Here is a 13,906-nt window from a genome sequence, read left to right as displayed (position 1 = left end):
ATACTCCATTTCATGTGGCATTGTGGCTTTTAACAAACGTATGCTGTCCGTATGTGCTTGAGTTATGATTAGAGTAATGAGCCATGTCAAAAGGTAGCACTTTGGTTTGTTGCATGGCCCAACATTAGACTGCAGCAGAATGAAGACATAATAACTGCTGCCAAAATACTGGGCAATAACTTGCATTATATGCTACCTATTGTCAGAATGTTGAAGGAGTGAGCTCCTATGTGGTTATGGGTCATTTCAGTTGACATGTGACTCTCAAAATTTGACCTGCACGCAATCAATAGTACCCTGCATAATGGGGATGTCTACAATTCCCACAAAGCAACATGATCCAGCCTGGCAAAAGAGCATGAAATGTATTCAGCCCTCTTGCACACAAAGTTTCAGCAACAGCAGCCAGCAAGCTGTGAGATGTTGGAAATGGCGCATAAACAAACTAGGCATTTAAAGATTCATGGCTATGGTCACCCTCATAGCTTCCGACTATGGTATCCTCATTTATTTTTCAGGTGTAGATGATTGATTTCAATAAGGTTATCTTTAGTAAAGTGAAATTGTCTGGCACTCTGTTCCTTGTGGAGGTTTAGGTCAGAGAATTGGGCAGGTATGGCCACCTCGTCCCCTTCTCCTGTTTATAGCACCTGGTCCTGCTCGGTAGTCTCTCCTCCTTTTCCCTCCCATGTTACACTCCATGGTGAAAGCAGTCTACTGCATTGATATGTGATAGTTACAAGTTGATGCAGAATCCTTGAAGTCAGGCCAAAGTCCTTCCATACCTGGCATCACAACTGCCTATAGACCAACAATTTTAAATAACTCCAGACACTTCAACAATTACAGAAATTAACAATTAACTTGTAAGTAATAATGAACCTTTTAAATACTGCTGGTGGAGATTCCTTCCTGCTGTTGAATAAGTGATCAACAGTGCATAAGTTAGGGCACTGAGTTCTAAAATGGCAGCACTGGAGTCAAATCACATTTACCAGCTGATTGACATTATGAACTACCTATTCTGCATTTTTCCAGCAGACCTTTCCTGCACAAACTCTAATGCTATTAACAAACTAACGTCTAGTGTGATTTAGAGCAGAAGTGTGCATGTGTGTCACAGATGTCATTTTGGAATCAAACTGTACTTGATGCTAAAAAGGTGAATTTTGTGGTATATCATTGTTGTTTCCTTTAGATTTTCCTCACTCTTATGGAAAATATTTTTGATGAGGGGGAAGCAATGGCCCAGTGGTACTATCGCTGGATTATTAATCCAGAAACTCAGCTAATGTTCTGGGGACCCAAGTTCCCAGATGCAGATGGTGTCATTTGCAAACTTACTAACCGTGCCTCCTAAATTCTTATCCAAATCATTAATATAAATAACAAATAACACTGAATCCAGCACTGATCCCTGAAGCACACCACTGGTCACAGGCCTCTACTTTAAGAAACAACCCTCTATAACCATCCTCTGTCTTCTATCATCAAGTCAATTTTGTATCCAATTGGCTATCTTACCCTGGATCCCGTGAGGTTTAGCATTATGCACAACCTACCACGAGGGTACCTTGTCAAAGGTCTTGCTAAAGTCCACGTAGACAAACCAACTGCATTGCCCTCATCTACCTTCTTGGTTAACCCTTCAAAAAACTCAACCAAATTCGTGAGACATGATTTTCCTCTCACAAAGCCATGCTAACTGTCTCTAATCAGTCCTTGCCTCTTTAGTGTCTGTACTTTTAATCTGCTTCACACATCCAATCCAAGATGGCACTAGAGCGTGGCAACTTCTTGCAAGCTGTGCCCAGCATACCCTCTAATTCTATCTTGTACTCTCATTCCATGCTTTTAAAACTCTATTCTGACTCTTTGCCAAACTCTATAACAATGCTTTAATTCAATCTCTTACCTACCTCACATTAAGTTGATCTTTCTCTACACCCTAGCTATAACTGTAACACTAAATTCTGCACTCTTTTTTCCTTCTCTATGAACGATATGCTTTGTCTGCGTGGCGTGCAAGAAACAATACTTTTCACTGTATACTAATACATGTGACAATAATAAATCAAATCAAATCAATGAACAATTGTCTCTTTCTCCTTACGTTTTTGTTATTTTCTCTAAAGTCACCTTCATCAATAATTGCCCATTACCTTTGTTAAGCCCTTAGTTTTCTTTGTGACTCACTCTGTTTATTTTGTATCTAGTTTGCTACTCTCTAGCCTTAACATTTCCAGCATTTCCTGTTTTTATTTGATGTCCCTCTTAATACTTTTTTAATATTCCCTTTTGAACCTGTTTTTAATAGAGCTGCTATGTTATTTCTATATTTGTGCTGTATTTTTACTGTAGACTCCAATATATAAACATTTATACAGAAAATATCTGAAATGCTGTTTGATTTGGGGACTGATTTGAAAACAAAGTTCTGTTTTGCAAGATGGCGTTGAAAACTCCACTTGGGGGTGGTGTTGCACAAGAATGGCTGTGACCAGAGCTAAAGTCTACTAACAAAATTTATTTCCATTTCAATCTTTAAAAGTAACAACAAGAGAAAAAATTCTCCGGCTGTTCTTGCCGGCTGGATTCTCTGGTCTTACCGATGGCGCATCCTCTGCCATGTGTTCTCAGTGGTGTGGGCTGGATTCAATGGGAATTCCCATCGACAGATTCGGAAGGTCCCGTGGCCAGTATATAGCTTGCAGCCCTCTGCCACTGAGAAAATTGCTGAGGGAGGCCAGAGAATCTCACTAAATGTCTGAAATATAGCCTCTGGGCAGTTTCACTCTGTAAAATTCTGTATAAATTTTAATACTGAAAATATTACATTTCTATTTTCTGAAGTCATCTCAAGTACCTGATCACAAAATAATGGACGTGTATGAGGTTGTTTTAATGCTATCAGAAAATGTCTAAGCTTCCTATAGTCATTGGGGACAATTTCCCCGCCTCGCTGTGCCTGGTGGAGATTAAGCTGATCCAGGAAACTTGCATGCAGGCCTTAAAACGGGTTTTGCGCAAGATGCCAAACAGTTTGTGATCATCCCAGTCCCTTTTTACTGGCGCAAGCTGGCTCGCATCCAGAACCAGTGTGAGATGATTAGCATATTTAAAGTAGCATTTCAATATGCTTAGCCTGTTCGATTTCAGATTCTCCCAGCTTCCGGAATCTTCCAACACTTGGGCGCAGCCTAAACCCAGAGACAATCCACTGGCTGAGCCAGGCATGATGGTCACGCCAGGGGGCTCAGAGACCACTGAAGCCCCCAGGTGTTCGGGGACATGATGGGGCAATGCCCATCTGGCACTACCCAACTGGCAGTGCCCCTGGCACACTGTAGTGCCAATTTAGCACTGCCAGTGTGTCAGGAACAGTGCCAAAGAGGTGGGGCATGAGTGAGGGTGGGACCTGAGTGGGGGTGGAGCCTGAGTGGTTGTCATGATGGGGGTTCATGACCGGGAAGACTATAATGGGGGCGACAATGCAGGAGGGGTTTTACAGGGGTTATTTTGGGGCCATGGAGTATGGAGGTGAGGAGTGTTTGTAAAAGGGTGAAGCACGAAGCAGGGGGGTGTGAAGGTGTGGGACATGAAAGGGGACATGTTGTTGGTTATGAGAGGGCATGTCAGTGGTCATGAAAGAGGTTCCAACACCCTGATACCAGCAATTTGTGTTGGCGAGGAGGTAGAGAAACATGCCACCGCTGCTGAGTGGTGAGGTCCTGATATCCAATGGGGTGGGCAGCGGTAGGCCAGTGCACTGTGAGATCGGGATGCCATTTCAAAATGACGCCCAATAGCTTTGCAGCCAGGGTCACTGAAGTTTTAGGTCATGCCCCTCCCACAACCAGCATGACACTCACCAGTCTCTTCAATAATGACTAAGTGTAGGACTAGTCTACAGCAAACAGACTGGCGCAGATCTCTTTGGATTTCTCTGTCAAGTGCAAGATTTTCTGAACACCTTGCAGCCTGTTTCTCGGTGGTGAGAAGTGACATGCCATTAATTCTACCCCACGCCATTGAGAAATCTGCGGCAGAGGTGCACCATCGGTGGGGCCGGAAGATTCTGCTGGCAGGAAGAGCCAGAAGATTTCGCCCTTAGCCATTTTTTTGGGAAAATTCTGCCTAATTACACCATACAAGTGCCAGGAAATAACCATCTCCAACAAAAGAGAATCCAACCATCTCTCTTAATATTCAAAAGTATTACCTTTGCTGAATTCCCTGATAGCTAACATTGCCCAGAAACTGAGTTGAACCAGCCATATTAATACTGTGGTTACAAGAACAAGCCCAGAACAAGTCAAGGCTTGGAATTTTGTGGCAAATAGCTGCTGACTCCCCAGCTGCAAGTCAGGATTGTGATAGAACATTTTCCACTTGTCTGCATGAATGCAATTCCAACAACACTCAAGTAGCTTGACAACATTCAGGAAAATGCAGCCAACTTAATTGGCACCCCAACCATTCCCTCGACTACCAATGCACCTCCCAAGCCTTAAATGTCTAGCTACTGGCCAATTAGGAAACGACTATTTCTCTTTTTTAAAGAGAGAGAGCTCATTATATATGGTTTGAAGGGCATTAGTCCTCAAGTGTGGAAGAGGCGAGGCTCCATTAACCACCACAGTCAGCATAGGAATTGAATCCAGGGTGCCAAGACATTATCTATTAGCCATCCGAGCTAAAAGACCCCCAAAAATTTCAACTGCAAAGAAGTACAATGGCAGCAGGACTAGAAGTATGCTCCACTTGGAGATTCCCCTCCAAGCCACACACGACCCTGACTAGGAATCATATTGTTGTTCCTTCACTGTCCGTGTGTCAAAATCCTGGGATTCCCTCCCTCACAGCACTGTACGTTTACCCACAAAACAAGGAAGCAGCAGTTCAAGATGCTTCTTCACCACTGCCTTCATCTCAAGTCCAATTAACGTTGAGCAACCAGCGAGATTCATGTCCCCTAAATGAACTGGGGGGGGGGGGCGATGGGGAGAGGGGTGCCTGCATGATGCAGCTCGGTCTTATATTATGAAGGAGTGGGACCTTTCATTCCCATTGCTAAATAAACCAACAAAATAATCAGTAGCGAATTCTTAGACACTGTTGATATCTGATAAACTCTGGCCATGTAAGAGTGAAATGAAGAATTAATCATGGGTGCACATGTAAATATAATTGAGCCATAGTGCAAATACATAGCTACTTTAACAACAGGGCTACAGTTGTGAGGGAATGCATTGCACGCCAGAATCTTTCATCGTGTCTCCTGGCATTTATTCTTCAGATGTTTCTGCCCTTCCAACAAGCAACAACAAACCTGTGTATGCAATCTATTCCTTTAACTCGCTCTGCCTGAAAAAACACCTAATGATATTTGGATCTAGTTCCGGGTTACAATGACACAATCCTCAAGGAATTTCAACAGTGATCCTTTACCTTGTTAACATCCTGCCGGAGAACTCAGCTAACCCGCGGTGTAAAATCATTCTAAAAAGCCTGATGTAAAACGTTTCTTAGTCATAATGTACCCAAAGCCAGTAATTTTTAATAATCGATTTTTTTGTTGATATGCACCTCCTTTAGAACCATGACGTGCCAGATTAAAAAAGAAAGGAAGATTAATACAATTGAAAAAGGTTATTTTTAAAATTTGCTTCCTGCCTAGATTTCATTTGAATTGAAAATAAATCGAAACATAGAAAAAAATGTTTGTTGCAAGTATGGCTTCTGATATAATTACCAAGTGAACATATCCCTGGATCAAAAATATGATTGTTTTTGTATTTCTTGATTTCTAACATCCCACGGCAGCAAGATATGCCCCGAATGCAGAATAGGATTGTCTCCCTCTTGAGAAATGCAGAGAGTAAAGGAATTGAACTGGAAACACCCTCAATCTAGTTCTTGGTTTTCCAAATCCTTCTGCAGTTTCAAATACTTGGGAATTAAATTGTTTCTTCTCTCGCGGCCTCTATGCCTCTGCTACTGAGACAGAGTTCTGGCTGTAACCCTGGGATGCAATCTGATGCCTAATCTAGGACAAACTGGACTGGATGGGGAGTATCCATGTAAATATAACTGAGCCACAGAGGATTTGGAAATCTTTAAAGTTCAGCAGAAAGCCACAAAAAAAGCTATCAAGAAAGTAAGATGGATTATGAGAGTAAACTAGCTCAGATTATAAAAATACATAGCAAGTTTCTACGAATATATAAAACGAAAAAGAATGGTGAAAGTAAACATTGGTCCTTTAGAGGATGAGAAGGGGGATGTAATGACTGGAAATGAGAAAATGGCTGAGGCATTGAGTTGGTGTCACAATGAAAGAAACAAATCACATGCCAAGAATTGATGACAGGAAGACTATGGCACATGAGAACACAGAAACTATCATCATCAGGAAAGAGGTAGTGTTGGGCAAGTTAATGGGGCTAAAGGTAAACAAGTCTCCTGGTCCTGAAGGAATGCATCCCAGGGTACTAAAAGAGATGATGGGAGAAATAGCAAATGCACGAGTGGTAATATATCAAAATTTGCTGGACTCTGGGGTGGTCCCCGCAGATTGGAAAACAGCAAATGTGATGCCATTGTTTAAAAAGGGAACCTGTGGATGTGGTGTATCTGGATTTCCAGAAGGCATTTGACAAGGTGCCGCATCAAAGACTGCTACATAAGATAGAGGCGCACAGTGTTACGGGTAACGTATTAGCATGGATACAGGATTGGTTAACTAACAGAAAGCAAAGAGTGAGGATAAATGGGTGTTTTTCTGGTTGGCAATCAGTGACTAGTGGTGTGCCTCAGGGATCAGTGTTCAGACCGTAATTGTTTACGATTTACACAGATAATTTGGAGTTGGGGACCAAGGGTAGTATGTCAAAATTCGCAGATGACACTAAGATGGGTGGAAGAGCAAAGTGTTCAGAGGACGCTGAAAGTCTGCAAAGGGATGTAGATAATCTAAATGAGTGGGCGAGGGTCTGGCAGACGGAGTACAATGTTGGCAAATGTGAGGTCATCCATTTTGGTAGGAATAACAGCAAAATGGACTATTATTTAAATGGTAAAAAATTGCAGCATGCTGCTGTGCAGGGGGATCTGGGTGTCCTTGTGTAGGAATTTCAAGGAGTTGGTTTGCAAGTGCAGCAGGTAATTAAGAAGGCAAATGGAATTTTGTCCTTCATTGCTAGAGAAACTGTTTAAAAAGAGTGACAGATTATGTTGCAGCTGTATAAGGTGCTGGTGAGGCCATACCTGGAGTACTGTGTACAGTTTTGGTCTCCTTACTTGAGAAAGGATATACTGGCACTGGAGGGAGTGTAGAAGAGATTCACTAGGTTGATTTCGGAGTTGGGAAGATTGGCTCATGAGGAGAGACTGAATAGACTGGGGCTACAGTAACTGGAGTTCAGAAGAATGAGGGGAGATCTTATAGAAACATATAAGATTATGAAGGCAATACATAAGATGGAAGCAGGGAAGTTGTTTCCACTGGTGGGTGAAAACTAGAACTAGGGGGCATAGCCTCAAAATAAGGGGAAGCAGATTTAAGACTGAGTTGAGGAGGAACTTCTTCACACAAAGGGTTGTGAATCTGTGGAATTTTCTGCCCAATGAAGCAGTTGAGGTTGCCTCATTGAATGTTTTTAAGGGATGGATAGATAAATTTTTGAACAGTAAAGGAATTAAGGGTTATGGTGAGCAGGCAGGTAAGTGGAGCTGAGTCTGTGAAAAGATCAGCCATCATCTTATTGAATGATGGAGCAGGCTCGAGGGGTCAGATGGCCTACTCCTGCTCCTAGTTCTTATGCTCTTTATGTTCTTATATAGCAAATGCATAGCTACTTTAATAACAAGACTGCAGATATGTATGTGTAACTCTGTGCATATGGACTCATGTAGATATGTATGAACTATATATAGTGTGTGTGTGTACATTAGATTTACATTTCATGTATTGCCTTTTTGTACATAAACATTGTCCATCACGTACATTGAGGAAACTCTTCCTCCTGATCTCCCATTCCGCTGTCTGAATGTGCTATGAACATGCTTTGTGTTTTGTTAGGCTCCTCAGATTATTGGACTGCTATTTTTAGAAAGCTCAAGCCGTGTGTTGCCACTAGTGCGAGCTCGGATCACATCTCGGTGGCAGGCTGGATTTTTCTAAACATTAACCGTCTCTCTTCCTCATCCTGCACCCGAGGAACATGGCGGGTTAGGCTGGATCCGCAGCTCGCTCAGCCTCTCACCCAACTGGGCGATCTTTGACAAGACGGGAGTTCAATCGCCAGCGAAAGGTCAGTCCTGGCTCCATCTAATCCTGTAATGATATTATGATCCGCAGCTTAGAAGATCGCCTTCGATCAAGAGTTGGGAGTGGTAGAAGGCGAAACGTTTCAAGCACTCTCGCAAACTGAGGATATGAATTGTAATACTTCCCAGCAACTAGGTCTTCGCTAATACCAAGAAGTGATCTCTGACAGTGCTATGCATTACTGCATGTACACACAGGTAGTTTGCACATTCACTGAGCATCACAATTGCAAGTTGCAGCTGCATGAGTAAAATAGATCGAGCGATGCACTTAAATTAAAAGCGATGCAATTCAGACGAGTTGGAGAATACTTGAGTGTGAATTGTTCTTAGGGAATAATAATCAGTACCCTCACCGTTAACCTCAGTTTCGCTCAGTTTTTCATTTGCACTCTTGTGTGTGTTAGTTTCATACAGGTGGGCATTTCATCCATGCATAGCTGGAACTTGCATCCGTAATGTCATGTACGGTGTTGTGACGAATAAATAAAGAATTTATTTGATGTACATGCAGTTTTTTTACGCCTGTTGGTTATTTTTGTGTAAATGATTCTAGAAATTCACACACGTCGTTCTAACAACATGTACGTGATGTGATTAACTGACTCATGGCGAAAGATACTACTTTGAGACTCACAGACGATAGATCGCGAGTTCCATTTATAAGAATTTAATCTGCACTTTTATAGCTATCAGGCAGAGTTATGAAACGCCCTGGCTGATATACAGCTGCGTGTGTGCATTTTGTTTTTTTTAAAAACTGGAAGTCATTTTTGATAAGCAGTCATTCGGTTTGGAATAAAATGCTGATCTCCCAATGCTATAATTGCTATTCGGCATTCTTGCTATGCTAATATCATACATGAGGGGATGGGGTAAAGGGTGTGATTATTAATGTTGATGGGATTGAAAGGTGTATGTCACACTCGTAGGACATCTCACTGTATTTGAATGAGGACCATTTCATTATTAAACTCATAGGCACCACATGCATTGAATCGCCAACCTACCAAGAATCGAATTTAACTGTGAAATGCAATATAGTGTCAAACACGCTTCTATCTCCCACTGGGTGGATTGCATTATCAATATAAGACAAAATTAGCATTCAGTTCAAACCGGGGCGTGTGATAGCTTGACAAAGAATCTATTAACATTTGCTTGCAGCAAGCTATGTTTCTACAACAGTAGTAACTTGTTCTGAAAGTTAGCAGAAATTTCTTCCCTGGGGTTATGAGAAAGGTATCTCCAGGAAGTAATTGGAAGGGAAAGACAACAGGACTATTGCACTTTAAATAAATTATCACTGCAGCTTACTTAGCAAGAAGAAAGTGACAGTTAATGCTAATGTTTCATGTATAACTCAGAAACATTTACATTTAATGACGGCTGATATTTTCCTATCACAAAAATGGTTCACCATTTTGTTTATAAATTTAAATCAATGAAAAAGGCAATTGTGAAATATTTTGTTGCAATTAATTTTGTGCAACTCTAATTTGTTAGTCAGGATAACAAAAAAGTCAATCAAAACTCAACTAGTAATAAAGAAACTTGTGAAGCAGTTAATGAACTGTTGTAAGAAATGAAGATTTTGTTAGTCCAGTTGTGTGTAAACCTGCTGTGAAATGGCACATTAATATTTTAAGAAGCCAACATTCATTATCCATGGCCTGAAAGTTGATGTGATTTGTGGACACATTGGCACAACTGCAAGAGATCTGGAAGAATGCTTACAATTTAAAAATGAACACTGAGTTAAGGCAAATATATTATGAAAAAAATACATGTAAGTGCATTTTTAAAGCAAGCAACACATTTTTATGGAAAAAATACAGTTTAAGTTGGGGTGGTGTATATGCAAATTTTTGTATTTTCAGGAGGACCCACATTATGGAATGGTATAATCATGCAAATAACATTGGTGTCTCACAAGTGCTGGGGCAATGACCACTTCCAGTAAGAGAGAATCTAACCATTTCTCCTTGATGTTCAACAGTATTACTGAATCCCCGAACATCAACATTCTGGGGGGTATCATTGATCAGAAATTTAACTGGACCAGCTGTATACTACTATCGATATATGATCTGAGATTGGGAACCGTGTGGCGAGTAACTCATCTCCTGATTACTCAAGGCCTGTTCATTATCTAAACATTAGGAGTGTGATGGAATATTCCCAACTTGTCTAAATTAGTGCAATTCCAAAAACACTCAAGAAGTGCCACACCATCCAGGTCAAAGCAGGCTGCTTGTTTGGCATGCTATCCACTGTGTTAATCAATTTCCTCAAACGCTGACATGTCATGACAGCAGTGAGTACCATCTACTCTAGATGTATTTCAGCAAGTCCCCAAGATTCCTTTAGCAGAACCTTCCAAGTCATGACCTCTAGCACCTAGAAGGACAAGGACAGTAGATACAGGGGAGCACCACCTCCTACAGATTCCCTTCCACGATCCTGATTTGGATCTACATTGCTGTTCATTTACTGCCACTGTGTCAAAAACCTGTAACTCCCTCCCAAACAGCACTGTGGGTGTACCAACACCAGATGGTCTGCAGTGCTTCAAGAACATAACTCACCACCACCATCTCAAAGGAATTATGAATGGACATCAAATACCCGTGAAAAGAATTTTAAAATGAAAAATGTTATAGAAAAACAGGCATTCGCCCATGAAGTTTGTGCCCTTTTTACAGCATTGGTCCTCTTGGTTAGGATTTTCTTCCTAAGTAGTAGGTTTGCTGTTGGTAGACAGTTGGTCTGGCATTTCCTGCTCCTACTCTGATCCCAATCCAATTTCTTGATTTGCAAGGGCAGGGAATTGGGAGTAATTCATTCAGGAGAGTGGGCTTATAGATGCTTATGCAATAATAAAGTCCCAGCTTCTCCCTTCACAGAACAAAGATTTAAAATTGTTGGTGGTTTTTGACTCTTGGATACCATAATTCTTCAAATGCAGACCCGTTAAATTTAGCTTATTCGGAGGATCATTGATTTCCCTGGTGTAGACTGGGTATTGATGGGTAGCACAATGAGAATGCTGATCCATTGTTCCCAGTAAAGTCCTCTCCAGCCCATTCCACCTTCACAATGCTAGCACTAAGGGGACCTGAACTTCACCCTGGATGGTCAGAGACTGAAGCATAATCCCTAATCTGCTTAATAGACATCACTATTGTTAGAATCCTCATGTGCAGGCAGAACCTCATCAAGATTGTAGGAAAAAAAATAAAATTTCCAATAACATTCTCAGTAAATAATTAGTACCACATAGGAATCAGAGTCCATGACCCTAAGGACCTCTACTTTTCATAGAATCCTACAATGCAGAAAGAGGCCATTTGAGTCTGCACCGACCACCATCCCACCCAGACCCTATTCCCGTAACCATATGTATTTACCCTAACTTATCTCCCTGACACGAAGGGCAATTTAGCATGGCCAATCCACCTAACTCGCACATCTTTGGAGAGTGGGAGGAAACCCATGCAGACACGGGGAGAATGTGCAAACAGACAGTGACCTGAGGCCAGGTCCCTGTTGCTGTGAGGCAGCAGTGCTAACCACTGTGCCACCCATACCACTGTGCCACCAAGCTACCCATAACCATAATCTTGCACAACAGTATGGTACCACCTGCCCACACCAAACTTATCAATGTGCAATTCAACTTAATCTGCATCATCATCGGTACTCTTCAACCAAATCACTTACTCTGCCTCCAGAGTTTCTGCTCTGTGGAGGGGGCAAAATAATCTTTTGATTTCTCCTCAACCACTCACAAACTGGCATAGAGACAAATTGATCATAGAGTTGATTGTATGGCTCAAATATGGATAATGGGAGGTAATGGTTTAAATTCGTGGAGCACTGGCATCAGTACTGAGGAAAGAGGGAACTTTTCTACTGGGGTAGGTTCCACCTGTACTGAACAGGGACCAGTATTCTGGCAGATTGAACAATTATGGGTCTAAATGAGGCTTTAAATTAAAAATGTATGGGGGTGTGTGTGGAAGATTTTAGATAGGGAGATTTGAAAATCTACAGAGAATAGTAAGGCCATAGAACAAAATAGCCTTTTTGGAGTAAAGATAATAAAAGTGCAATAGGAAGGGACAAGAAATTTAATTCATCAGGGAAAAATGATAAAATGAAAATTAAGGCTGCTTGATCTGAATGCACAAAGCATTTGTAACAAGTTAGACAAGCTGATGGCACAATAGAGATAAATTAATTTGATCTAATAATCATGAGAGAAACTTGGCTGCAAGGTGACCAAGGTTGAAAATTCAATATTTCAAGTCACTTGAAGTGTAGAAAAAAAAGACAAAAAGGAAAAGGAGGTGGATTAACTCGAATAATGAAGGATAATAGAAAGGCAAGAATGAGGAGGAATCTTGACTCAGAAGAGCGGAATTGGAATCAGTAGGGGTGGAGATAAAACATGACAAGGGACAGAAAAAAACTAATGGGAGCAGTTCGTGAGACAGTTTGACATGATAGATGTGGTGAGGTTGATTCCCCTGGCTGACCAATTTTCAACTGGAGATATAATCTCAGGATAAGGAATGATACTTAGAAGAAATTTATTCAATTAGAAGCTTGCAAATTTTTGAAATCATCTACCTCAGAGGCTGTGGATGTTCTGTCATTGAGTTTAATCAAGGTGAAAGTTGATAAACCTTTGGACAATAACTATATTGTGTGATTATGAGAATCATGTGGAGTTGAAGATCAACCATAATCTTTTTGAATGGTGGAGCTTGAGTGGCCATTTGGTTTACTCCTGCTCCTTTTTCTTGTCTTATCAATGTTCTTATGAGTGATTTTGTAAGGTGTGTGGGATGGCAAAAGTGCTTAAATTGGCAATGAATTGGAAGCCAGTTGCAAACTGCTAACTTCTGCATTTATCTGCAGCATGTTAGGCTGCATTCAAATAGCTCCCTTGGGAGAAATGGGTTGTTAATTTCAGTATATTAATAGCTCATTAAGAACCACTTTAACTTGGGTTATGGAATTTAATTATAGGTGCACAGATTTCCTGGGCTCCCTGGGATATGTTCATGAGAGCGAGGCTAGAAAATGGTGATGTTTGCAAGGGCTTAAGAAATTGCAGACACAAATTTCCATAAATGTAGAAACCTCACAGCTGATGACTTGTAGAATATTTTGAGAGTTTTTTCCTCACAGTACTTACTCAGAGGTTATTTTCATCACATTGTGAATTATTTTCACTACTTCGGAGGCGTGCGAGCTTGATCTTCACTTCAAAGCTGTGAGCCATTAGATCTGATGTGGAGATGCTGGCGTTGGACTAGGGTAAGCACAGTAAGAAGTCTCACAACACCAGGTTAAAGTCCAACAGATTTATTTGGCAGCACTAGCTTTCAGAGTCTCAATCTCCTTCTTCAGGTGAGTGAGGACTTGTGTTCACAAACAGAGCATATACAGACACAAACTCAATTACAAAATAATGGTTGGAATGTGAGTCTTTACAGGTAATCAAGTCTTAAAGGTACAGACAATGTGAGTGGAGAGAGGGTTAAGCACAGGTTAAAGAAATGTG

The 13,906-nt window shown here is 41.1% G+C and overlaps 1 protein-coding gene across 2 annotated transcripts in view; it reads left to right on the top strand.

Moving 5' to 3' along the window:
- The first annotated feature begins 8,238 nt into the window (after positions 1–8,238).
- LOC145355275 (histone deacetylase 9-like) overlaps positions 8,239–13,906 on the top strand; it is a 781,248-nt gene continuing 775,580 nt past the window's right edge. For both annotated transcript variants that reach the window (XM_080207173.1, XM_080207182.1), the window contains exon 1: positions 8,239–8,315. The gene's annotated coding sequence lies outside the window, so the exon portion shown is untranslated. The remainder of the gene's footprint in view (positions 8,316–13,906) is intronic.

Source organism: Carcharhinus amblyrhynchos, chromosome 2 (assembly GCF_965287045.1).
Source record: "Carcharhinus amblyrhynchos chromosome 2, sCarAmb.v2.hapA, whole genome shotgun sequence".
NCBI classification, from domain to species: Eukaryota; Metazoa; Chordata; class Chondrichthyes; order Carcharhiniformes; family Carcharhinidae; genus Carcharhinus; species Carcharhinus amblyrhynchos.
This window is presented reverse-complemented; position numbering and strand designations above follow the sequence as displayed.